This window comes from Rhinoderma darwinii, chromosome 5, assembly GCF_050947455.1.
Source record: "Rhinoderma darwinii isolate aRhiDar2 chromosome 5, aRhiDar2.hap1, whole genome shotgun sequence".
In the NCBI taxonomy this organism is placed as follows: Eukaryota; Metazoa; Chordata; class Amphibia; order Anura; family Rhinodermatidae; genus Rhinoderma; species Rhinoderma darwinii.
The window spans coordinates 121,371,628-121,386,338 of NC_134691.1; positions in this window are offsets into that span (position 1 = coordinate 121,371,628).

The following is a 14,711-nucleotide window of genomic DNA, read 5'->3' on the forward strand; positions in this document are numbered from 1 at the left end:
CCCCAGTCAGAATGCCGTAATTTCCTGGCTCTTCCTAAAGCTGCAGCAGGTGTCTGACATATGGGGCGCCCGTCAGCAGCGATCAGCTGCTCTTCGGCGCCCCCCTTCCCTATCACCTAGTTGCGCCCGGGGCACATGCCCCGCCTGCCCCCCCCTAGCTAGCCCCTGGCCTCAAGGGCTGCATGCGGCTCGTGTGCCGCGTGTTGGATAATCCCTTATGAAAGCCTACTATGTGTAGGCTTTGGCAGCATATGATCTAAAAGTGCCGGTGCTGCCACTGTACCTCGTAGACTGGGCTTGTCCTACGCAGGTGCCGTCCTTTTTCAGTGTGAACATGCATAGGCGCGCTCACAGTGAAAAGCTACATAGGCTGGGCGGGCAGTAATCAACCAGCACACGCCGAAAAGTGTTTAAATTTACTGAAAAAATAAATCTCGGACAACCCCTTTAAAGTTCACCTTATAATGCCCATAACGAGCAGAAGTGTTAAAAAGATGTTTGGGTGTGTGCAATCTGGATAGTCAAACCCTTGCTTTTTGCATCATGAGTGCAACTTTGGTGATAGTTGAAGTAGAGGACTTAGTTAGCTTAGGGATCTGATCAATACAGTAGTGTCTGGAATGAAGGTGACATATGCATATTTGCTATGTGGCAACACAATATAGAGGATCTCTTTCTGGGGACATTAAGGTCCTTTGTATTCAGGGAAGGGATAACAATGGAGGACATGGTAAGGTGAAGAAAAAAATGTAGGAACACACCAGACAACATTATGGAGATTAAAGAAGGGAAAAAAAAGGAGGTGCAAGGAGAGGGGTGGAGGGAGAGAAAAAAGAAAGGGAGAAACGAAGGAGAGAAGAGAAAAGAATATAAAGTAGAGAAATTACTCAAAAGTGTGAATCATTAGAATAGAGAGATTTAACGTCAAGCCTACTGGGCCCTAGTTAAAATAGCATAACCTGAAGGTAACGTGAACACTGAGGGGAAATGAGGAATGCAATTTAACAGCAAGCAACAATAAACCGAAAGACATATAGAAAACCAACTAGTCTTAGAATACAAGGAGAGTGGTAATAGGGTATGACCACACTCAGGTATCCCAGAGATATATACGGTAAACAGAAACAATAAGAAGACATCTTGGAGTGGCAACAACATGTATCAGAGGACTGGGGAAGAGAGGGACAGGGGGAGAGAGAAAAAAAAAGGAGAGGCACGTAGAATTGTGTCTAGGGTCAATCTAAGAAATGTTTTCACCACAAGAACGTGTTGGAAAGTGTCATATCTTGGCCTTTTTTCAACACAATATCCAGCAAATATTCCAACAAGATGCCTTTGAGCTTTTAATACATCTGCAGCTTATAAGGCACTGGGAAGACTCCCTGCACAGGCCGGCGTGATGGTCATCACGCTGGTCTGCGCAAGCGTCCCGCCCGGAGGATTGTGCAGTGCTCTGTCAATCGCGGGAATGGGGCAAGGTAAGTACAATATGTATTTTTTTTGGGGGGGGGGGGCGCTATGTGGCAATATACAGGGGGGCATTGCTGTGTAGCACTATATACAAGGGGGGGTTGTGTGGCACTATATAAAAGGGAGGGGGGGCTGTATGGCACTATATACATGGGGGAAGCTGTGTGGCACTATATACAAGGGAGGGGGCTGTGTGGCACTATATACAAGGGTCGGGCTGCTTTGCACTATATACAAGGGGGGCTGTGTATCATGACAGGCACATAAAGACAAAATAGTAGTCGGGCGAGGGAGAAGTAAGAGGTAATATCCTGGCGCCTTGGAGAGGAGAAGAGCCTCTGAATCAGCAGGTGAGTCCTCTCATGATAATGGCAGACAGCAATTGGAACGTAAATAGCACACCTAAATGAGGAGGTGTTCAAATTAGATCTTGTGGCAGAACCCGTAGATGGCCACACGAGTCTGGTGCTAGGGCACTAGCGTCTGCCGATACCTCTAACATGATGAAAGGCTCCAGTGAGGTAGGGGGCTCTCTTGGAGTATAGGCATAATCCATGGAGGGAGGAAGAGAGGAAGTGATACTAGGTGACGGGGGTGTCACAGCAGAGTCTAAGAACATTGCAGCCTGGGAGACGACCCCTGCCATGTTAAGAAAGCGGATGTAGTTTCTGAGCCCTGTGAACAGTGGCGGATCCTCATAAGGGCAGTATAACATAATATTTATGGGCCGGGCGGCCCCCTCATGCCCGGTTGCGTCCATTGCACTATAAGGCGCTGAGAAGACTCCCTGCGCAGGCCTGCGTGATGACATCCCTGCATCACGCTGGTCTGTGCATTCGTCCCATCCAGAGGACTGTGCAGTGCTCTGTCAATCGCGGGAATGTAGCAAGGTAAGCACAATATATATTTTTTTTTTTGGGGGTGGACGCTATGTGGCAATATACAGGGGGGATTATTGTGTAGCACTATATGCAAGGGGGCTGTGTGGCACTATATAAAAGGGGGAAGCTGTGTGGCACTATATACAAGGGAGGGGGGCTGTGTGGCACTTTATACAAGGGGGGGCTGTTTGGCACTATATACAAGGTGGGGCTGTGTGCCACTATATACAAGGGAGGTCTGTGTGGTACTATATATAAGCGAGGGGGCTGTGTGGCAATATATACAAAGGGGGGCTGTGTATCCCTATATACAAGGGGGAGGGCTTTGTGGCACTATCTACAGGGGTCTGTGTGGCACTATCTACAGGGGGGCTGTGTGTGGCGCTAACTACAAGGGGAGTGTGTGGCACTATCAACAAGGGTGTGTGTGTGTGATGCTATCTATAGGGGGGCTGTGTGTGATGCTGTCTACAGGGAGAGGTGTGTGGCGCTATCTATAGATGGGTGGGAGTGATGCTATCTACAGGGGCTGTCTGTGGTGCTATCTACAGGGACTGTGTGGGATCCTATCTACAAGGGCTGTATATTGTGCTATCTATGGGGGGTGTAGCGCTATCTATGGGGGGGGGGGGGGTGATGCTATCTACAGGGGCTGTGTGTAGCACTATGTACAGGGGGCTGTATGTATACCATGCATTACAGTGTTTGACACAATTATATTCAGGGACACATTGTTTGGTACTATTTTATTCAGGGGTACAGTGTTTAGTACTATTTTATTCAGTGGCGCTGTGCTTGGTGCTATTATATTTAGGGACAGAGTTTGTGGCACCATGATAGTTTTATCTTCGTTTATACAGTAGGTGTGGAAATGTTGGAAAAATAAGGAGCTGAAGTCATCTCAATGGCAAATTTTGCAGAAATAGGTCATGGCTGGAGAAGTCGTCATGAAGTTTGGATCGGATGCAGAAGAAAAGAGGAAAAAAAACTACTAGAATCTGAGAAGTCGTCATCTGTGAGTCACTAGATTTATAGAGAATCTGTCACCTCTCCTGACATGTTTATTGTAGGAAATCCTTGTATTTCACAAAAAGTCTTTGTGCAGTCCAGGACTGATAGACAAATGGGTGTTACCGTTCCCCTTGTCAGGAGGATGTGTCATGCACAGTGTGATACTTTCAGGATGTAGGGACACAGTCCTTTGACAATGGGAATAGTAACACTCATTTATTAATGCTTGCACAAAAAGGTAGTTACGGCACGGCAGGGCGGCGGTGGATAAGGGTTGGGCGAGTTTGGTTAACAGCCCAGGGCCCATGGTCTACTTAATCCGCCACTGCTTGTGAAGGGCCAGTAAACTGGTCAATGGAGTTTTTGGCCAAGACACCATAGTTCAGGGGGACTGTGGCTTACACCTCTTCAATGCACTCTGGCTTTCATCTATGGGGGCACTGTGGCTGATAACTGTGGTGGGCACTTTTGCTGATATCTGTGGAAACACTCTGGCTTACACAAGTGGGAATACTGTGGCTGTAGGACATTGTGATAAAGAATGCAAACTAGTGCCGTAGCGAAAAGTGCATTTTTATAGGGGAATTGGAAGAAATAATTGTCCAGCCGAACGAGCGTTTGACTGACAGTTATTTAATGTGTATGGCCACCTTGAGACCCAGGGTAGTCCAACCACAGAATAAATTTCAGTAGACTTTAGTACTTGCCACACCCACCACTGCTCAAATATACAAATACGAAGCAGTCACTGCAAATTTTGAATGGGTAAAGTTTTTCACTAGTTTTTAGTGTAGCCCTCTCCTTTATCGTCAGTTTTTACCTAAAAAACACCGAAAAAGGCCATACTTACAAATGGACACAGCCAGGTCAGAAACGCTGATGAAGGCGAGTGAGCAGGTGCTTTAAATAATAATAGCCACTCCCACTAGTCTTGAGGGGAGTGGTATGTGGTGCATGGGATGTGTAGTAAGAAATAATAAATGAATAGTGTATGTGCAAGTGTAATAATGTAAGTGAAATATAGGGGGCAGTAATGAGTAAAGTGCCTAAAAAATAAATGAATAATGGGATGCAAGTGTGTGAAGCATGGAGGGATAGTGTGTAAGTCATGAGGCGCAACGTGTCTAGCCAGGTAGAAGCCTATTTGTGACGCCTTGATAATTCATAGAGCGGGCTACCCTGCTTGCTAGGCCAAACAACAACACACCATGCTCTCCCAGCATCAAAGACCTGGCTGTGTCCAAAAGAAGTGGGAGTGGGAGTGGCTATTATTATTTAAAGCACCTGCTCACTCGCCTTCATCAGCGTTTCTGACCTGGCTGTGTCCATTTGTAAGTATGGCCTTTTTCGGTGTTTTTTGCATAAATGTCCTTGTTTTTATCTGTTTTGTCTGTACATCAGGAGCTTTTTGCTCCAGTTAGGGACTCGCAAGTCTGGGGATCCTTGTCGTGGATTGCGAGCTTGCGTCCTTTTGGCCAAAATGATCACTAATACCCCAGGTATTTTTCATTATTACTTATATTCGCTTCTTTTGGACACAGCCAGGTCTTTGATGCTGGGAGAGCATGGTGTGTTGTTGTTTGGCCTAGCAAGCAGGGTAGCCCGCTCTATGAATTATCAAGGCGTCACAAATAGGCTTCTACCTGGCTAGACACGTTGCGCCTCATGACTTACACACTATCCCTCCATGCTTCACACACTTGCATCCCATTATTCATTTATTTTTTAGGCACTTTACTCATTACTGCCCCCTATATTTCACTTACATTATTACACTTGCACATACACTATTCATTTATTATTTCTTACTACACATCCCATGCACCACATACCACTCCCCTCAAGACTAGTGGGAGTGGCTATTATTATTTAAAGCACCTGCTCACTCGCCTTCATCAGCGTTTCTGACCTGGCTGTGTCCATTTGTAAGTATGGCCTTTTTCGGTGTTTTTTGCATAAATGTCCTTGTTTTTATCTGTTTTGTCTGTACATCAGGAGCTTTTTGCTCCAGTTAGGGACTCGCAAGTCTGGGGATCCTTGTCGTGGATTGCGAGCTTGCGTCCTTTTGGCCAAAATGATCACTAATACCCCAGGTATTTTTCATTATTACTTATATTCGCTTCTTTTGGACACAGCCAGGTCTTTGATGCTGGGAGAGCATGGTGTGTTGTTGTTTGGCCTAGCAAGCAGGGTAGCCCGCTCTATGAATTATCAAGGCGTCACAAATAGGCTTCTACCTGGCTAGACACGTTGCGCCTCATGACTTACACACTATCCCTCCATGCTTCACACACTTGCATCCCATTATTCATTTATTTTTTAGGCACTTTACTCATTACTGCCCCCTATATTTCACTTACATTATTACACTTGCACATACACTATTCATTTATTATTTCTTACTACACATCCCATGCACCACATACCACTCCCCTCAAGACTAGTGGGAGTGGCTATTATTATTTAAAGCACCTGCTCACTCGCCTTCATCAGCGTTTCTGACCTGGCTGTGTCCATTTGTAAGTATGGCCTTTTTCGGTGTTTTTTGCATAAATGTCCTTGTTTTTATCTGTTTTGTCTGTACATCAGGAGCTTTTTGCTCCAGTTAGGGACTCGCAAGTCTGGGGATCCTTGTCGTGGATTGCGAGCTTGCGTCCTTTTGGCCAAAATGATCACTAATACCCCAGGTATTTTTCATTATTACTTATATTCGCTTCTTTTGGACACAGCCAGGTCTTTGATGCTGGGAGAGCATGGTGTGTTGTTGTTTGGCCTAGCAAGCAGGGTAGCCCGCTCTATGAATTATCAAGGCGTCACAAATAGGCTTCTACCTGGCTAGACACGTTGCGCCTCATGACTTACACACTATCCCTCCATGCTTCACACACTTGCATCCCATTATTCATTTATTTTTTAGGCACTTTACTCATTACTGCCCCCTATATTTCACTTACATTATTACACTTGCACATACACTATTCATTTATTATTTCTTACTACACATCCCATGCACCACATACCACTCCCCTCAAGACTAGTGGGAGTGGCTATTATTATTTAAAGCACCTGCTCACTCGCCTTCATCAGCGTTTCTGACCTGGCTGTGTCCATTTGTAAGTATGGCCTTTTTCGGTGTTTTTTGCATAAATGTCCTTGTTTTTATCTGTTTTGTCTGTACATCAGGAGCTTTTTGCTCCAGTTAGGGACTCGCAAGTCTGGGGATCCTTGTCGTGGATTGCGAGCTTGCGTCCTTTTGGCCAAAATGATCACTAATACCCCAGGTATTTTTCATTATTACTTATATTCGCTTCTTTTGGACACAGCCAGGTCTTTGATGCTGGGAGAGCATGGTGTGTTGTTGTTTGGCCTAGCAAGCAGGGTAGCCCGCTCTATGAATTATCAAGGCGTCACAAATAGGCTTCTACCTGGCTAGACACGTTGCGCCTCATGACTTACACACTATCCCTCCATGCTTCACACACTTGCATCCCATTATTCATTTATTTTTTAGGCACTTTACTCATTACTGCCCCCTATATTTCACTTACATTATTACACTTGCACATACACTATTCATTTATTATTTCTTACTACACATCCCATGCACCACATACCACTCCCCTCAAGACTAGTGGGAGTGGCTATTATTATTTAAAGCACCTGCTCACTCGCCTTCATCAGCGTTTCTGACCTGGCTGTGTCCATTTGTAAGTATGGCCTTTTTCGGTGTTTTTTGCATAAATGTCCTTGTTTTTATCTGTTTTGTCTGTACATCAGGAGCTTTTTGCTCCAGTTAGGGACTCGCAAGTCTGGGGATCCTTGTCGTGGATTGCGAGCTTGCGTCCTTTTGGCCAAAATGATCACTAATACCCCAGGTATTTTTCATTATTACTTATGGGCTTCTACCTGGCTAGACACGTTGCGCCTCATGACTTACACACTATCCCTCCATGCTTCACACACTTGCATCCCATTATTCATTTATTTTTTAGGCACTTTACTCATTACTGCCCCCTATATTTCACTTACATTATTACACTTGCACATACACTATTCATTTATTATTTCTTACTACACATCCCATGCACCACATACCACTCCCCTCAAGACTAGTGGGAGTGGCTATTATTATTTAAAGCACCTGCTCACTCGCCTTCATCAGCGTTTCTGACCTGGCTGTGTCCATTTGTAAGTATGGCCTTTTTCGGTGTTTTTTGCATAAATGTCCTTGTTTTTATCTGTTTTGTCTGTACATCAGGAGCTTTTTGCTCCAGTTAGGGACTCGCAAGTCTGGGGATCCTTGTCGTGGATTGCGAGCTTGCGTCCTTTTGGCCAAAATGATCACTAATACCCCAGGTATTTTTCATTATTACTTATATTCGCTTCTTTTGGACACAGCCAGGTCTTTGATGCTGGGAGAGCATGGTGTGTTGTTGTTTGGCCTAGCAAGCAGGGTAGCCCGCTCTATGAATTATCAAGGCGTCACAAATAGGCTTCTACCTGGCTAGACACGTTGCGCCTCATGACTTACACACTATCCCTCCATGCTTCACACACTTGCATCCCATTATTCATTTATTTTTTAGGCACTTTACTCATTACTGCCCCCTATATTTCACTTACATTATTACACTTGCACATACACTATTCATTTATTATTTCTTACTACACATCCCATGCACCACATACCACTCCCCTCAAGACTAGTGGGAGTGGCTATTATTATTTAAAGCACCTGCTCACTCGCCTTCATCAGCGTTTCTGACCTGGCTGTGTCCATTTGTAAGTATGGCCTTTTTCGGTGTTTTTTGCATAAATGTCCTTGTTTTTATCTGTTTTGTCTGTACATCAGGAGCTTTTTGCTCCAGTTAGGGACTCGCAAGTCTGGGGATCCTTGTCGTGGATTGCGAGCTTGCGTCCTTTTGGCCAAAATGATCACTAATACCCCAGGTATTTTTCATTATTACTTATATTCGCTTCTTTTGGACACAGCCAGGTCTTTGATGCTGGGAGAGCATGGTGTGTTGTTGTTTGGCCTAGCAAGCAGGGTAGCCCGCTCTATGAATTATCAAGGCGTCACAAATAGGCTTCTACCTGGCTAGACACGTTGCGCCTCATGACTTACACACTATCCCTCCATGCTTCACACACTTGCATCCCATTATTCATTTATTTTTTAGGCACTTTACTCATTACTGCCCCCTATATTTCACTTACATTATTACACTTGCACATACACTATTCATTTATTATTTCTTACTACACATCCCATGCACCACATACCACTCCCCTCAAGACTAGTGGGAGTGGCTATTATTATTTAAAGCACCTGCTCACTCGCCTTCATCAGCGTTTCTGACCTGGCTGTGTCCATTTGTAAGTATGGCCTTTTTCGGTGTTTTTTGCATAAATGTCCTTGTTTTTATCTGTTTTGTCTGTACATCAGGAGCTTTTTGCTCCAGTTAGGGACTCGCAAGTCTGGGGATCCTTGTCGTGGATTGCGAGCTTGCGTCCTTTTGGCCAAAATGATCACTAATACCCCAGGTATTTTTCATTATTACTTATATTCGCTTCTTTTGGACACAGCCAGGTCTTTGATGCTGGGAGAGCATGGTGTGTTGTTGTTTGGCCTAGCAAGCAGGGTAGCCCGCTCTATGAATTATCAAGGCGTCACAAATAGGCTTCTACCTGGCTAGACACGTTGCGCCTCATGACTTACACACTATCCCTCCATGCTTCACACACTTGCATCCCATTATTCATTTATTTTTTAGGCACTTTACTCATTACTGCCCCCTATATTTCACTTACATTATTACACTTGCACATACACTATTCATTTATTATTTCTTACTACACATCCCATGCACCACATACCACTCCCCTCAAGACTAGTGGGAGTGGCTATTATTATTTAAAGCACCTGCTCACTCGCCTTCATCAGCGTTTCTGACCTGGCTGTGTCCATTTGTAAGTATGGCCTTTTTCGGTGTTTTTTGCATAAATGTCCTTGTTTTTATCTGTTTTGTCAGTTTTTACCTGAATCGCCTACTAATTGTCAATGTTTTATGTCATTTGCTTTAAGAATTGCCTATTAGTGTGTAATTCTGCTGCTTGTATGTTCTAAAACCGGTATGCATTAAATATCAAGGGGGACAGCCAAATATATCAAGCTTAAAGAGGCTCTGTCACCAGATTTTGCAACCCCTATCTGCTATTGCAGCAGATTGGCGCTGCAATGTAGATTACAGTAACGTTTTTATTTTTAAAAAACAAGCATTTTTGGCCAAGTTATGACCATTTTTGTAGTTATGCAAATGAGGCTTGCAAAAGTCCAAGTGGGTGTGTTTAAAAGTAAAAGTCCAAGTGGGCGTGTATTAGGTGCGTACATCGGGGCGTTTTTAATACTTTTACTAGCTGGGCGCTCTGATGAGAAGTATCATCCACTTCTCTTCAGAACGCCCAGCTTCTGGCAGTGCAGACACAGCGTGTTCTCGAGAGATCACGCTGTGACGTCACTCACAGGTCCTGCATCGTGTCAGACGAGCGAGGACACCGGCACTAGAGGCTACAGATGATTCTGCAGCAGCATCAGTGTTTGCAGGTAAGTCTATGTAGCTACTTACCTGCAAACGCTGATGCTGCTGCAGAATCAACTGAAGCCTCTGGTGCCGGTGTCCTCGCTCGTCTGACACGATGCAGGACCTGTGAGTGACGTCACAGCGTGATCTCTCGAGAACACGCTGTGTCTGCACTGCCAGAAGCTGGGCGTTCTGAAGAGAAGTGGATGATACTTCTCATCAGAGCGCCCAGCTAGTAAAAGTAGTAAAAACGCCCCGATGTACGCACATAATACACGCCCACTTGGACTTTTACTTTTAAACACACCCACTTGGACTTTTGCAAGCCTCATTTGCATAACTACAAAAATGGTCATAACTTGGCCAAAAATGCTCGTTTTTTAAAAATAAAAACGTTACTGTAATCTACATTGCAGCGCCTATCTGCTGCAATAGCAGATAGGGGTTGCAAAATCTGGTGACAGAGCCTCTTTAAGGAAGGATAAGTCTGTTATAAGTAAATATCATGAGTACTCTGGCTATTATTTCTGAGCAGTCATATTTTCCAGAAGGATAAAATGAATGTGGAGCTAAACTCCTGTTTTACCATTTACAAGGATCCAAGTTTCTTTTATATTGTGCCAGTTTCTTACAAATCTATAAAGGCACATTTGACAGGCAGTAACCATTTGCTCATTGTCTGCTGTTTTAGTAAATTAGTTTTTTTTTTTTACTTTTTAAATTTAGATGAGAAAGACATTTAGAAGATAAACTAGAGAAGTTATAAAGGTTCAATCAGTCCATAGAGTTCTAAAAGAATATTGAAAAAGCATTTGTACCATTGAAGCACCTTTCGAAGGTTTAGAAATGTTTCAACTTACATGAACTGAATCTTGAAAGAATTGCAAAGGATCACAACAATTGTGGTTAAAAGACACATATAAATAAATTTTAAGTGATTTTCAGCTATTTCTACTTCGAAAAAAAAAAAAAAAAAATGAAAATTATACAACCTCTTGTTCAATTTTAGCATCTTCCCTTCTCAAAAAATCCATCCTAACCAAACCTTTACCAACTTTCTGTTTTATGTAATCCTATAAAATTGCAAAAATTCAAGACTAATTTTGTATGTATTTTTTGAACGTCTAGTCCTAAAGATATTAACTTTTAACATTTTTTCCAATTAACATTTTCCAATAAAACATTTCCTGAAATGCCCATACCGTTGCACTGGGATTTTCTAAAGAGAGTCAGACATTTCACTGAAGGTATATTAATGTTACTTAACATACGCTAGGTAAACAGATCCATGCAATGGTGCACAAATACCTAATACCTATTATTTCATAGATACAATCAAATATTCTGCTAAATATGCATAATAAACTGCTCTCATGAAGGGTAACTGACAGAAGTAAATGCATGAATCTCAATTCATAGAGCTTAAAATACATTGAATTTTCCTAATATAGTATTTGTTACAATAAGTTCCCCATGTACAGATCTTGCAGTCTATAGAAACAGGTCATTCCCTTATGGCTCCCAATGCTTGGGGGATATATAGAGTATACAAATTGATCTATGGACATGATGTAAGTAGTTATATAATCCCTTCCAAAATGTATCAGCTGCTTTTCCTGCTATCAGCACTCAACCACTGAATCGTGACAGGAGGAGAGGGTAGAATTAATTCAATTAGTTCCATTTCACAGAAAATTAGAGTGATTGGGATTTTGTACAGTCAAAGAAGAATATAATTTTTTTTGCTAATATTTGCTAATCGCTAGTGGAAAAATACCCTATGTTTTATAAACTGTAAACTCTATATACTACTAAAGAACCTTTTCAATTAGAGAGTTCTAGGTGCACTAATTAAAGCAGTCTAATTTATTTGACATGCTCAGTTTTCAATGTGATCATAAATAATGTATAAATGACTACCTTTATTTACTTCTTCAGTGCCTTTGAGGTTTAGAATATGGTTCATGATAGAAGATGCAGCTGCCTTTCTCTGCCTTTGGGAGTGTCAGCTTGCTTATCTGTCTGTTTTAAACCACCTACAAGCTGATATGTAACTTAAACAGGATCTTTTTACTTGCAAACCATTATTTTGCTCCCTCTTAGACTAAGGGCTTATTTACACGAGCGTGTTAAACGTCCGTGGGACGGCCGTTGAAACAGCGGCCGGCCCACGGACCTATGTAATTCAATGTGGTCGTTCACACAGCCGTTGTTTCAACGGACCGCGTGAAGGGTCCGTGGGAAAAAAGGACATGTCCTATCTTTCACACATCACGCATCCCTCCATAGACTCTCATCTATGAGGGATGCGAGACATTGCGTCCCGCTTCGGTGAGCACGGATGCACCTCGGCCGTGAAAAACTACAGTTTTTCACGTCCGAGGTGCGCAACGCTCGTGCAAATAAGGCCTTACTCTGATCCCCTGCACCAATATGGATTAATATCAGATGGCCAGTTAAGCTAAGTAGCTTACTTACTTTTTATCTATACTGGGGAAATGATAGTACTATTGCTTTGTCTGTTGCAATTTCAATTTTCACCGGTTCCTCCTCATTGAAGATATAATCTTATTATAATGGTTGTCATTAATGCATTTGTTTCATTCTTAGAACGTATATTTCAATAACAATTAAAAAGTTATCTTTAAGTAGCTTACATTTTGGTTTTGAATGTTATTTACATTTTATCTTTACGCTTCCCTGATGAGCTATGATCTCAGGTCATAGGGAAACGCGTTGAATGTGTGGAAGATTGGATGTCTAACTTTTTTATTGCGATTTATACCAATATTAATCCTTTGGTGATGTATGTGTTGTTATGCGAATTTGACATTTTCATAGCCACTATTTGATATGCCATGTAATTGGTTTGTAACACACCCATTGGTACTTCAGCCCTTTCTACCTATTCCATACAAATAATTATATTATAAAAGGTTACAAACAGGAGAAAACCAATGTTGATAAACAAAAATGTAAGGGAGGCAATAAATTCTAACAAGAAAGCATGGAAATGGCTAAAACAGGAAAGCTGTAAAGAAGCACTAGAAAATGTAAGCAACAAAAAAAATAATAATGAAAAAAAAAAGAGCATCAAAGCTGGAGATAGGCATCCTATTTGTTTTTTTAGTTCTTACTACTCCTTTTAACTTAGATGGCAGACCTGGAACCATTAGCAGGCCCCCAACTGCCATTTCTAAGCATGGGCATTCCATAAATGTGTTGCACGGGAGGTGAGCTTACAGAGAGAGCCCCTCACTCCCTTAAATGTCTGAAGGTGCTGCAAGTGATAGTCGGACACAGCTTCTGTTTCCACACCATCACCATAACATACATTTACGTAATTTCACAGGAACTGTACAGTTCTCATGGCGTAAATATGTCATGGGGCGAGACGGGGCTAATTATTCTATAATGACAGGGTCTGTTCCACAGGACTAACGTATAGCAAATGGGATTCCAATATTCAAAAAGTAGTCAAAGTGAGCCTGGAAACTATTGGCCTGTACGTTTGACCTCCATTGTGGGTACAATGTTTGTAGGTTTTCTAAGAGATGCTATCCTGGAGTATCTCAATGAAAATAAACATATAGCTCCATATTACCATGAGTTTATGAGGGATTGGTACCCTAGACCTAATCTTATTAGCTTATGTGAGAATTTCTTAACTTGACCCTGGTGAGTCGTTGGGTGTCATACTTTATATCTTGATTTTTTTCAAAGTATTTGATAATTGTACCACATAAAAGATTGGTATATAAAATTAGAATATGGGACTAGGGGAAAATGTGAGCAAGTGGTTATTGATGGCACATATTTGGATTGAAAAAACGTATTCAGGGCCCTATTCTTTTAAATATCTTTATGAATGACCTTGTAGAGGGATTGCACAGTAAAATAAAAAAAATTGCAAATCATACTAAACTCTATGAAATAATTCACACATAACAAGACAATATTATCTAACAAATCAAGTTTAATATTTTGTAGTCAGTGGCCTAACGATTGCAGTCGCAGGTGGTACAACCGCGAACATGACCAGAGGAGAAGTGGGCTCAGAGGGCCAGGATCCCCATAGGCTGCCACATCAGGCCCCGGAACACTAAATCTACACGGTGTCGCATACAATCTCCTGATGCTGCCTGGTGTTAGGATCTTGTCTGTGCCACGGCACAGAGCTTGTGTGCTGGGGCTTGATGTTGGAATGCGAGGTGGGTCCTAAAGAAAAGAGAAGCCAGGAGCAGTGAGCAAATGTATTTTTATGTCTGATCTGGGGTCTGATTTAGGGATCTGGAGGGTGCATGCTTGGGGTATTCATTCTAGGGGGTGTCCATGCTGAGGGAGCCCCATTCAAAACTCCCTAGACTCAGAACTTTTAGTTACGTCCCTGGTTAAAGTCTTGGGTAGAGAAGTGAGGTTTAACACTGACAAATGCAAGGTTTTGCACTTGGGAAGGAAAAATATGTTACAGATTACTTACTAAGGCCCCATGCACACGACCGTAAAAAACCTCCGTTTTACTTTCATTGAACGCTGGCACCTTTCCATAGCACTACGGAAGGGTTTCCGTGCCATGGAAATGTTCCGGGAATTATGGAACATGTCCGTTCTTTTGCATTTTGCGGGCCGTGCTCCCATACTTTGTATGTGAGCACGGCCCGAAAATGCGGCTGTCAGTCGGCGGCCGGCCATGCCCGCAATCGCGGGCCGTGATTGCAGGCACGGTCGTGTGCATGGGGCCTAAATGAAAAAAACTTTGAGAATAGCT